Below are 12,737 nucleotides of genomic sequence, written 5' to 3'. Positions count from 1 at the left end.
TGGTAGCTCTCTAGGCAATTTTCAATATCTTCATTAGTTTCTGGTGGTTTATTGGATTTGTATTTCTGGTACACTGTGTTATACCAACATTGTAATCCTGTCCAAATTCGGGAGTGTCCTGAAAAATTCCAAGACAACACATTGTAAGTAAACTGATCTTTCCATCTCCCAGTAAACACTCACCTATTTCATTTAAATTTCATAATGAAGGTTAGAAAGTGATTACAGTGGGTTTCATTTTTACTTTAATCAGAGGGCCAAACAAAAAAACAAACAGATTCCCCAGTCGACACAAGCGAGGTGGATGGAGGAATCCTCCGCATTGTGCCATTGGATTCTGACAGCGGGACTCACTCAGTCTCTGTCCTCTCCTCTCAGGACTGTACACGGAGCCAACTTACTCCATCCATTCTGCCCCATCCTTTCAGGAGCCTGTCATGGGGCCCCCAACTAACCTGCCCCTGGCACCTGCACCCTGCGAAGTGAAACAACAAGAAGCGCACCAACCTTGTGCATTACCTCAGTAACCAAAATTTATTTAGTAAAAGAATGGTACTCACAAACAGCGAATAAACACAGGCATGTAAGTCCTCCAAGGGACTTCAAAGGCAAGAGGCCAGCGCAAATCCCATCATGGGGGTAGGCACTCAGTACAGCTGACGCGTTTCGAAGGTCATGCCTTCTTCCTCAGAGCTTAGCTGTTTTTATTCGCTGTTTGTGAGTACCATTCTTTTACTAAATACATTTTGGTTACTGAGGTAATGCACAAGGTTGGTGCGCTTCTTGTTGTTTCACTTCACAGTTCTGTTCGGGCTTCCCCAGCCTTGGTTTGGAGCTGCACGACCTTGTATACTCCGGTGGTTGCTTTTTTGGAGTTTTGATTTCATCTACTCACCACCGGCCTGGGTCCCGGAGCGCAGGAGAAATCACATTTGGTTACCTGCACCCTGCTCCATATCCATCCGTGCCATGTGTATGATAGTGTTTGGGGCAGAGGACATGGTGGGGTGTCTGTCTGATAGATCATCGAGGAGGAGGATACTTTCTGAACCAGTAAAAGAACCCAGGGTGTAACAATGAGAGAAAGGAGGGAGAGCTATGTGTGACTGGAGAGCTGAGAACTGAAATGTGAGAGCCTGAGGGGAGACCTGTGTCTGTGTGTTTGTGTGGAGGTGCTCTGTATTCTCTTTATGTAGTAGGGGGGCCAGGGGCGGACTGACAACTCATGGGGCCAACGGGCAATAGGAGATCATGGGGCAATCTGTGTCCCTGCCCACACTCAAGCCACACTCACACAAAGCCCCACCTACATATTGTAGTGACCGCATTACATGTGTTTGTCACAGAATTTCTCTACACTATGTTCAAAATAAATGTTTATTATAGAAATTAAAGAAAGTTTTACCAAAGACATGTAGCAGAATACATTTTGGCCCAAAATTTATGAAGACATTTTATTTTTTTAATTTTTTATTGGATATATTTTATAGCAGAAAGTAGAAATATATATTTTTTTCAAAAGTTTCAGTAAACAGTTAATAGAGTCCACCTGTGTGTAATTTAATCTCAGTATAAGTACAGCTGTTCTGTGAAGCCCTCAGAGTTTTTTTTTAGAGAATATTAGTGAACAAACAGTATCATGAAGGACAAGGAACACACCAGATAGGTCAGGGATAAAATTGTGGAGAACTTGAAAGCAGGGTTAGGTTATAAAAAAAAAAATCCCAAGCTTTGAACATCTCATGGAGCACTGTTCAATCCATCATCCGAAAATGAAAAGAGTAAGGCACAACTGCAAACCTACCAAGACATGGCCATCCACCTAAACTTACAGGAGAGCATTCATCAGAGAAGCAGCCAAGAGGCCCATGGTAACTCTGGAGGAGCTGCAGAGATCCACAGCTCAGGTGGGAGAATCTGTCCACAGGACAACTATTAGTCGTGCATTCTACATGTATGGCTGTTATGGAAGAGTGGCAAGAAGAAAGCCATTGTTGAAAGAAAGCCATAAGAAGTCCCATTTGCAGTTTGCGAGAAGCCATATGGGGGGCACAGCAAACATGTGGAAGAAGGTGCTCTGGTCAGATAGGGCAGAATGGAACCTTTTGGCCTAAAATCAAAATGCTATGTGTGGTGGAAAACTAACAATGCACATCACCCTGAACACACCATCCCCACTGTGAAACATGGTGGTGGCAGCATCATGTTCAGCAGGGACAGGGAAGCTGGTCAGAGTTGATGGGAAGATGGATGGAGCCAAATACAGGGCAACCTTACAAGATAACCTGTTAGAGTTTGCAAAAGACTTGAGACTGGGACGGAGGTTCACCTTCCAGAAGGACAATGACCCCAAACATACAGCCAGAGCTACAATGGAATGGTTTAGATCAAAGCATATTCATGTGTTAGAATGGCCCAGTCAAAGTCCAGACCTAAATCCAATGGAGAATCTGTGGCAAGACTTGAAAACTGCTGTTCCATCCAATCTGACAGAGCTTGAGCTATTCTGCAAAGAAGAATGGGCAGAAATGACCCTCTCTAGATGTGCAAAGCTAGAAGAAGCATCCCAAAAAGACTTGCAGCTGAAAGGTGGTCCTACAACGTATTGACTCAGGGGGGGTTGAATACAAATGCCGCCATGCTTTTCACAGATTTATTTTGTAAAAAATTTTAAAAACCATTTATCATTTTCCTTTCACTTCGCAATTATGTGCCACTTTGTGTTGGTCTGTCACATAAAATCACAATAAAATACATTTACGTTTTTGGTTGTAACATGACAAACATAACATAACAAAATGGGGAAAATTTCAAGATGTATGAATGCTTTTTCAAGGCACTGTATATAACACTGATGTCTGTACACTGACTGCTATTCCCTATATATAACACTGATGTCTGTACACTGACTTCTATTCCCTATATAAAACACTGAGTGTACAGATGTCAGTGATATACAGTTGTGTTCAAAATAATAGCAGTCAGACCTCACTAACCTGATCAATCACTCTTTTTGGTAGAAATGATATTTCTACATGGCAAATAATTTACTAGCAGGTGTAGTAGAGTAACAGAAATCCAACAGACCCAACAGTCATGACATGCATGCTGCTGATTCTGTGTAATTGAATCACTAATTGAAAGGGGCATGTTCAAAATAATAGCAGTGTGGAGTTCTATTAGTCAGGTCATTCATTCTTTGAAAAACAGGTGGCAATTATTGCCCTTATTTAAGGAAGGAAGGCAGTAAATGTTGTACATGTTGGTTACAGTGCATTTTTCTCTGAAATTCTGAGGAAAATGGGTCATTCCAGACATTGTTCAGAAGAACAGCGTACCTTGATTAAAAAGTTGATTGGAGAGGGGAAAACATATAAAGAAGTGCAGAAAATGATAGGCTGCTCAGCTAAAATGATCGCAAATGCTTTAAAATGGCAACCGAAACCTGAAAGACGTGGAAGAAAGTGAAAAACTACCATTTGAATGGATAGAAGAATAGCCAAAATGGCAAGGTCTCAGCCAACAATCAGCTCCAGGAAGATCAAAGAAGGTGTAAAGTTCCCTGTGAGTACTGTTACAATTAGAAGACGCCTATGTGAAGCCAAGCTATCTGCAAGAAGCCCCCGCAAAGTCCCACTGTTGAAAAAAAGACGTGCTGAAGAGGTTACAATTTGCCAAAGAGCACTTTTTCTGGCCTAAAGAGAAATGGCGCAACATTTTGTGGACTGATGAAAGTAAGATTGTTCTTTTTGGGTCTAGTGGCCGGAGACAGTTTGTCAGACGACCCCCAAACACTGAATTCAAGATACAGTACACTGTGAAGACAGTGAAGCATGGTGGTGCAAGCATCATGATATGGGGATGTTTCTCATACTACGGTGTTGGGCCTATTTATCACATACCAGGGATCATGGATCAGTTTGAACACATCAGAATACTTGAAGAGGTCATGCTGCCTTATGCTGAAGAGGAAATGCCCTTGAAATGGGTGTTCCATCAAGACAACGACCCCAAAGACACCAGTAAACATGCAACATCTTAGTTCCAGACCAACAAGATTGACGTTATGGAGTGGCCAGCCCAATCCTCGGATCTTAATCCGATAGAATACTTGTGGGGTGACATCAAAAATGCAGTTTCTGAGGCAAAACCAAGAAATAGAGAAGAACTGTGGAATGTAGTCCAATCATCCTGGGCTGGAATACCTGATCACAGGGGCCAGAAGTTGGGTGACTCCATGCAACACAGATGTACAGCAGTTCTCAGAAACAGTGCTTATACAACTAAATATTCATTAAGTGATTCAAAGGAAAGCAAAATCTTCAAACATTTTTCAGTTTACATAGTGAATGTTTGAGTTTGTAAAGAAGAATACAAACACTGCTATTTTTTTGAACAGTCTAATATTCACTTTTCTTCCATTTTTTTAGAGGAACAACACAAATTTGATATATTTTTCTTCATGTTTTGATTTGGAATAGAATGTGTAGTGTTCCCAATGCATTTGTGTGTATGGAAATAAAAGCTATTAGAAGGATTTTGAGCATTATTCACTTTTTTCAACACACTATTATTTTGAACACAACTGTATATAGGGATCTGGACACCCAGGTGACACCATTAGTGGCATAGGGGTACATCAGTTTCTCACTGTGCAGGATTTGTGATGATGAGGATGAATTCAACAAAGAAGCAGCATGAATGTGTTATTTTTTTCTGTCAGTGTGAGTACCCTGAAAAATCATTGAAAAGAGCAGGAAGATATGAAATCTCTGTTATAAGACAGGAATTGATACATGTTCTTCACAACATGCAGCATAGAGTTTAAAAAGACTAAAACATTGTGGAACGATACCTACCAGTATTGTATGAGGAGGATACATATGCCCAAATTTTATCTGGGGGGGTTAAAACTGTCTCTCAGTGAGCCCTTTCTGTAGGGATATTTCTCTCCCTCAGCTACTTTCCTTTAAGGGCAGGACTCCAATTAAAAGGTAATTAAAGATATGGTGGGGACAGGTTCCTTTGTTGTCCCCATATTGTTAGACACAAAGAGATTGAGTCTACTGTAAATGGCAAAAAATGGAAAAGAAAAATCGTTATTAATTTCAACACTCAGTGCGTTGTCTGATAACATGCAAGGTTTGCTCAGTACCATACAGGGGCGGACTGACAACTCATGGGGCCCTGGGCAATAGGGGATCATGGGGCCCCTGTGTCCTTGCCCAAACTCAAAAAAGCCTATAAAAAAGGTACCAGGGGCATCTCATGGGGCCCCCTACTGACCCCGGGCCCTTGGGCAGTGCCCGAGTTTCCAAATGGTCATATGTGGGTGGACTAGTAGAAGACTGTGGGATTGTCTCCATAATCACATCTATAACAATGAAAAAAATCTCTCCACAAATGTGGCTAAACATTTTATGGGCGTGCATGGGGGTGACCCCACAGTCTTATAAATACAGGGCATAGAAAGAATGGGAGGTGACATCTTCAGACTTCTCTGTAAGTGGGAAGTCTTCTGGATATTGCACTTACAGACAAGGATTCCAGGAGGCCTGGACTATGAATGGGATTTACCCACTGTTATGAATAGGCCACTCTGTCCGAGATTTAACAAGTAGGTGCTGGAATATAGATTTTAGTAGAAGAAAAAAAATCGAAAGTCATGCACAACCTGATATTTTCAGATATGTTTTTATTTATTAGTTTGTTTTTTTTTCCTTGCAACTGTCACAGGGTATCTTTCATGCACACAAGACGTTTAAAAAACTCTCCTAGAAGCTGTCCTCATGGCAGCAGCGTTTTTGCATAATAAAAGCCTGATGCTTGTAAAAGTATCTAACACTTTTACAAGCGTTTAGGCACTTCTAAAATCGCATTTCATTGGCCAGAATGATCATTTATTCTGGCCATTGAAATGAATTAACACTCAAGCACTAGACATGCCTAGCATTTAGATGTGTTTAGCTGCGACAAGCATTTTTTTTCAGCCAAAACACTGCTGCTTCTGGACACACTGGCCCTGGATTTTTTTTTTCTGCTAGTAAACGCTACTGCAACTAAAAGCTTCTAAAAGTCTATGTGTGCATGGACACATAGGACTACATAGAGGGCCATTTGGAAGCACTAAAGCACCCCTAAAAGTGGCTGCAAAAACACCCTGTGTGCATGAGGCCTTAATGTGATGCTTTAGAAGGGGAAACATATTAAGTTGTTGATGGCATGTTTTGTTTTTATTTTACCAGTCTCTCATTCCCCCCACACTGAGTGGTTGCTTCTGTGTGACCCTATGTAGTCTCTTACAGCACCGCTCCAAGCGCCCATTCAGCCCCATCCAGAAACCCACTACTCAAGGGTCCTGGCCGGATGTACAAAGTATGACTCAGAGGTGCCGCATCCTGAATCAGTGGATGGAAAATGTTCTCTGCCTAGGCTCTTCCCAGGCCATCTCCTCTGACACATTTGCTCCGCCCACATGCCTCTATGACTAAACCTCGTGGGTGGGGTGGAATTGTCCAGCACACACAAATTTGGTGGGGAAACGCAAACTTGTTGAGAATGATATATAAACAACTGAAAATGCCACACATGAACCAGTGTTGCATGTCACAAATGCTATAAGTTCCCAAGAATGCATATAAAATAGTGGCAATAGAAAAAAGTTAGTTATAATGCTCCAATTCTGTGCCCCAGATTTGGGCTACACTGACTTGTTGAAATGTACCAGCAAAGGGGGGCTGCTTCGGGGTCCCTGAAGGCTGAATCATCTCAAAGGAATATCCTTCGAACAGCCTCTGGCTCTGAGGAAGAAGGGTATTCCTCCGAAACGCGTCAGCCGTTAGGGACCCCGAAGCAGCCCTCCTTTGCTGGTACATTCCTCTGTGCTTTGGAAACTATCCAAATTTGGCCACTAATGTGTGGCTTGAAGAGTGTATTTTAGTTCTGTGTTCGTGAGCACTTTGTGAGCAGTTTTCTGCTGGTATTTTTTATTAAAATCTCTTGGATAATGCACTACGTTGGTGCGCCCTCTTTTTTTTCTGTTGTTTCCACTCGCTCACCTCTATCTGTCTCCTCATAATGAACCCTTTGCTGCATGACCACACCTCCCAATACTGCCTGTCCACACCTTGTTCACATCTTACCCACATCTCTTCATAAACCCTCTGCTGCCTGACCACACCACATCCACATCTTCCCAACACTTCTCCATGAGCCCCTGCTGCCTGACCACAACTTGTTCAATTCTGTCCTATATTATTGACCATAAGGGCATTCTTCCTGTGTTTTCATTTTTGCCCTCCATTCCTCTTCCATAATCTCAATCAATGTTCTTCTGCTTGCCCACACCTCTTTCTCTCTCTTCGGCACCTCCTTATTTGCCTTTTCCTGCCTTCCCTAACTTTTGTCACCCCTCTTAATGAACCCTCTTGCTACCTGCTCACACCTTACTTGCCTCTCTTTGTCTCTTCTCCATGAGCCCTCTGCTTCCTGTCCACATCTCACTTACCTGTGTCCTGCACCTTTCCATGAACCTTCTGCTCCCTCACCACACCTTGCTCACCTTTCCATGAACCTTCTGCTCCCTCACCACACCTTGCTCACCTTTCCATGAACCTTCTGCTCCCTCACCACATCTTGCTCACCTTTCCATGAACCTTCTGCTCCCTCACCACATCTTGCTCACCTTTCCATGAACCTTCTGCTCCCTCACCACATCTTGCTCACCTTTCCATGAACCTTCTGCTCCCTCACCACATCTTGCTCACCTTTCCATGAACCTTCTGCTCCCTCACCACATCTTGCTCACCTTTCCATGAACCTTCTGCTCCCTCACCACATCTTGCTCACCTTTCCATGAACCTTCTGCTCCCTCACCACACCTTGCTCACCTTTCCCTGATACCTCTCCATGACACCTGTGCTGGATGTCCACAACTAAAGTACCTCGACCAACACCACATCATGAACCATGGATAGGGGATTGGCATTGTCAGCCTGCAATGGGAAGTGCTGTTACTGACAGGCTCTTCAGGTAAGAAACTTTGTAACAGATTGAAAAAAATGCTTTAGTGACTTCAGTGGGGCATCTCATCTGTATGCCTTGTCTTGGTTGCCGGGGCTCTGTTTGCATTGATATGTTTTTTATTGTTTAATGATGAAGACTTTTCTATATCTAGGGTAAACCAAGAGCTTCTATCAGAAATTTGAATGGAAATGCTCAGTTCCTCCTTTGTTTAGCCTTTCCCTACAGATTCAAGGCAATGCTTGGAACCTGAAGCTCAGACTTTGTTGTAGGTTTATTGTCTTTCTTCGACTTCACTTATCTTCAGTTTATGATCAAAGTGACTACGTTTTTGTCTGAACCAATGTTTATTCTATCAGCTCTCTCTACACACTATACTGAGCATGTCTGCCTTCTGCTTTATTGCTTATACACTTTTAGTTTTTATAGCTTATATGTTTTACAGTCTTGGAAATCTTCTTTCCATTCTCCAGTCCCCTCTACAGTCTCCGGTTCAGCCAGTAGGTACAAATCTTTCCACTGAAACCAGCACAGGTACATCTCCCTCAATGGAAATCAGACCCCTTACTGATCCAGAATATCGCAAGCTTATCCAGCAGCAGTTGGTGATAATGCTACATGCACACAAATGTCAACGACGGCAGCAAGTCAATGGTGAGATGTACGTATGCACCCTTCCCCACTGTCGTACCATAAAGAATGTTCTGAATCACATGACAATCTGTACAGTTGGGAGAACTTGTCAGGGTAAGCTGTTATCACATGTACTGAGCTGTTAAGACCCTTTCACACTTGAGCGTTTTTCAGGTTGAACCTCCATACTCAAAAACACTCAACAAGTAAAATCCCATTATTTCCAATTGTACCTGTTCACACTTGAGCATTCTGTTGCCTGTAATAAAACGCCTTTCACTGAAAAATGTACTTGCACTAATTTTCAGGCAGATCTGAGCATTTTGTCTCCATAGATTTGAATGGAAAATGCCTGAATAGTGGGAATGAGCATTTTGTTTTAGGCATTTTAGGCTCAAACAGCAGTTATTTCTATTGGCCTCAGCAAAAACGTCAAAATGAAAAACACCTGAAAAAAATGCCTATAATATTTGCAAATCTGCTAAAACAAAAAAGGTTAAAATTGCCTGAAAAAATCAAAGCTTGAAAAAACGCCTGAAAAACTCTCCTCCTTGTTCACTGCTTTGAATGTGCTAGGTTTCCAACCTGTGACTTCCTACTTTGGATGTTTTTTTCAATCAAGCTGTCAAATCATTGTAGTTTCTGAATTTATTACCATGGTGCCTGCAAAATGTGAACTTAAAAGAAACAAAATTTGCAGATGTGAATATAATTCCAGAATAATTATAGGATCATTCCAATTCTTAGGGGTCAGAAGCCAACAATTACTACATTTTCACTGTCTTTACTTTATAATTCTCGGTCCCATAAAATAACTGCTGGTAGCCAGATTTTTCTTTTTGACTCTTCAATTCTACATTAAATGGACCAACCTGCTTCTGATTTGGTTTTATTTTTTGGGCCAAAACAACTTTACATTTTAAGTAGGCTAAAACTGAATTTTTTAGGAACATTTTACTTCATAATAGAGCTTTGTCTAGAGAATTGTATGCTTGCTTTAATATTCCCCTCCCCAACAGCATATACTCACCTTTTCTTAACTATCCCCTTCGCTCCGTTCAATCACTGGTACACTTCTAAATATGGGTTCTAAATACAAGAAGCATGTTGAATACTGGTGCCCTTTGCGTACTTTGCTTCTGTGCATGACCGGTCACTGCTACTCTCTCCCTGTGCAGGGTGGCTGTTCTAGTATCTGCTCCCTGCAGTTTCTTTGCAGGCAGCCTGTAGTGGGTGGACCAGATTAAATAAAATAAAGGATTTTATATGTATGTTAACTTATGTTTTACCGATTATTAACCCTTTTCAACCCTTAGTTCCCCACTGCTCTTCCTCTAGACAGATAATCTCCCATTGGAAGAACTGCATAAGGCATGACTGTGCTGTGTGCCTACCTTTAAAGACCTGCAGTAACAACAGGTCCCGGCTGTGTAAGTGTATTTTCTGTCCTTAGACTCTTTGGTGACCTAGAACAATGTTACTAAAAAGGTTTGTCATTGTGAGCCATGTCTGCCCTTACTGATGATAGAATATTTTGTGTATAATTTATTGTGGAGCAAATGCAATTCTAAGCTTTAACGTGACTTCATTGCTATAATAACCCAAAGCACACTCTAAAAAAAGATGCTGATTACTTGCCTGTTGAGGAGGCAATGAGTCCGGGTGGTTTTATTCCAGAGCTATTAGTGATTCTATTATCTGACACTTCCATGTGTGTCACATATACATTGCATTCTGTGGTTCCATCTGCTGGACACTATGGCCCTGATTTACTATTGGGCTTGGGCGCATATTCGTGGGCGAACGTCTAATTTTTATGAGCGACCGTCTACTTTTACCCCGCAACGAGATTTACTATTGAGCAGCGTCCATAAGCAGATTCCCAATCGAATTTACTAACAAGGCACACGCACGGAATCAGACTCACAAAGCAGACTTGCTAAGAAGCACGTCTAACACCATGAAAAATCACTGCAGAGACATGTTCACTTAGAAATTTGCTTTGCCAAATATCAGGACTTCACTTTAAACAATATCTGCTATTTCCCAATTAAGAATTAAGAATGTGTTAAAAATCGTTTTTTTAAAGGAAATCGACACAGTGAAAATCTAGACGCCCGTGCAGTGTCTTTGGCCGATATAAATGCGCATGTGCAGAACACATGTTAGACGTCCTCTGCAGGTGCTTGCTTTTTAGCCACTGCCCAATAGTAAATCTCTGTGTGGATTCCTCTGACAGCCGACACTCGGGCGCGTCTTCCGTGTTTAATAAACAGCACTAGGCATATCTTTATGTATTCTAATTTGATTTCCGTAGTTTTAGTGATTCTATTTTTGTTTCTTATCCTTTATAATTATTTCTGTAATGATTTTACTTATTTCAAAGGTCTAGATAATATTTATTTTGACAGCTGAATGTAAAAATAAAGGTCCGCTATAAACCAAAAAAAAAAAAACAGCGTGGGTCCCCCCTCTCATCCATACCAAGCCCTTCAGGTCTGGTATGGATATTAAGGGGGAACTCCACGCTGAAATTTAAAAAAAAAAACAGCGTGGGTCCCCCTCAATATCCATACCAGACCCTTATCCGAGCATGCAGCCCGGCAGGTCAGGAGCGAGCGCCCCCCCCCCTCCTGAACCATACCAGGCCACATGCCCTCAACATGGGGGGGTGCTTTGGGGCAGGGGGGGCCCCCCCAAAGCACCTTTTCCCCATGTCGATGAGGATAAGGGCCTCTTCCCCACAACCCTGGCCTGTGGTTGTGGGGGTCTGCGGGCGGGGGGCTTATCAGAATCTGGAAACCCCCTTTAACAAGGGGGCCCCCAGATCCCGGCGCCCCCCCCCCCCTACGTGAATGAGTCTGCAGTACATGGTCCCGCGACTCATTCACAAAAAGACAAAGTGTGGTGTAAAAAAAACACAGTACAGGGTCTTTGACAAGTCCTTTATTAAAACAATGTCCCCCAAAGTAGATCCAGCGTCAATCACGGCGGGATGGGATGGGTCCTCCAGCATGACAATGACCCAAAAATTCCGCCAAGGCAACAAAGGAGTGGCTCAAGAAGAAGCACGTTAAGCTCATGGAGTTGCCTAGCCAGTCTCCAGACCTTAATCCTACAGAAAATTTGGGATCTGTAAAAAAGAGTAGACCAAAATCCCTCCTGAGATGTGTGCAAACCTGGAAACCAACTACAGGAAACGTCTTAATTCTGAGCTTGCCAACAAGGGTTTCTCCACTAAGTACAAAATTATGCTTTGCTTGGGGATCAAATACTTATTTTACAAATTCTGCAGAGTATCAAAGAATTTTTTTCCCCACTGTAATTTTATGAAGATCATACTGAATTAGGTACTGTTCTCTTAAAACCATTTCATCTTGAGATCTTGCATGCTATTAGGCTGAATAACTCAACATTTACATATGTTTTTCTCATTAAGTTATTTCAATTAAATCTTAGCACCTGAGTTCCCTGCTCCACCCACTTGCAAGGGCCATTACAAGGGCTATCACTTGCCATAAGGTACCATTGTGTATACAGAACTTGTATCATTTAGTTAGTAAGCAAGTATGATGAGTAAGACTTCACAGAATTTGTAAGCAGACCTGGGAGCCTCCTAATAGCTATTCCTTGCAATAAACACACAAATAATAGGAGGTTGTGATACATATCAGGATATGTTTTGTAAGAAGTCACTGCTGCAGCATAGATTTTGATTTTGATTTCAAGAATACATATGTACAGATTATACCTAAGGTTCACCATAAAAATCCTCATCTTGCCCCTGCAGTGAAGGGTACATGAAATGCTCAGTTCAGGACCAGGCTATTTAGGGTTACCCTAGGAGGCACTTATGAGTGAATCCAACTTTGGAAGCACTCCTTGCCATATGGATATTTTTCAGATTTCTAGGTTTATAGGTTGGGTAGCAGAACACTTAGCCTGGGTTCACATATATGCGGTGTGGTATATCGCATGTGATTCACACAGGATCCGCACCACATTCCTGTGCAAATCACATGTTACTTGTGTGCGTTGCGGTTGGAGCCATACATTTTGTATGGCTCTAATTGTAACGCATC

This window comes from Staurois parvus, unplaced genomic scaffold (genome assembly GCF_062004578.1).
Source record: "Staurois parvus isolate SC_StPar_1 unplaced genomic scaffold, SC_StPar_1.0 ptg000018l, whole genome shotgun sequence".
In the NCBI taxonomy this organism is placed as follows: domain Eukaryota; kingdom Metazoa; phylum Chordata; class Amphibia; order Anura; family Ranidae; genus Staurois; species Staurois parvus.
Note: the sequence above shows the minus strand (reverse complement) of the source record.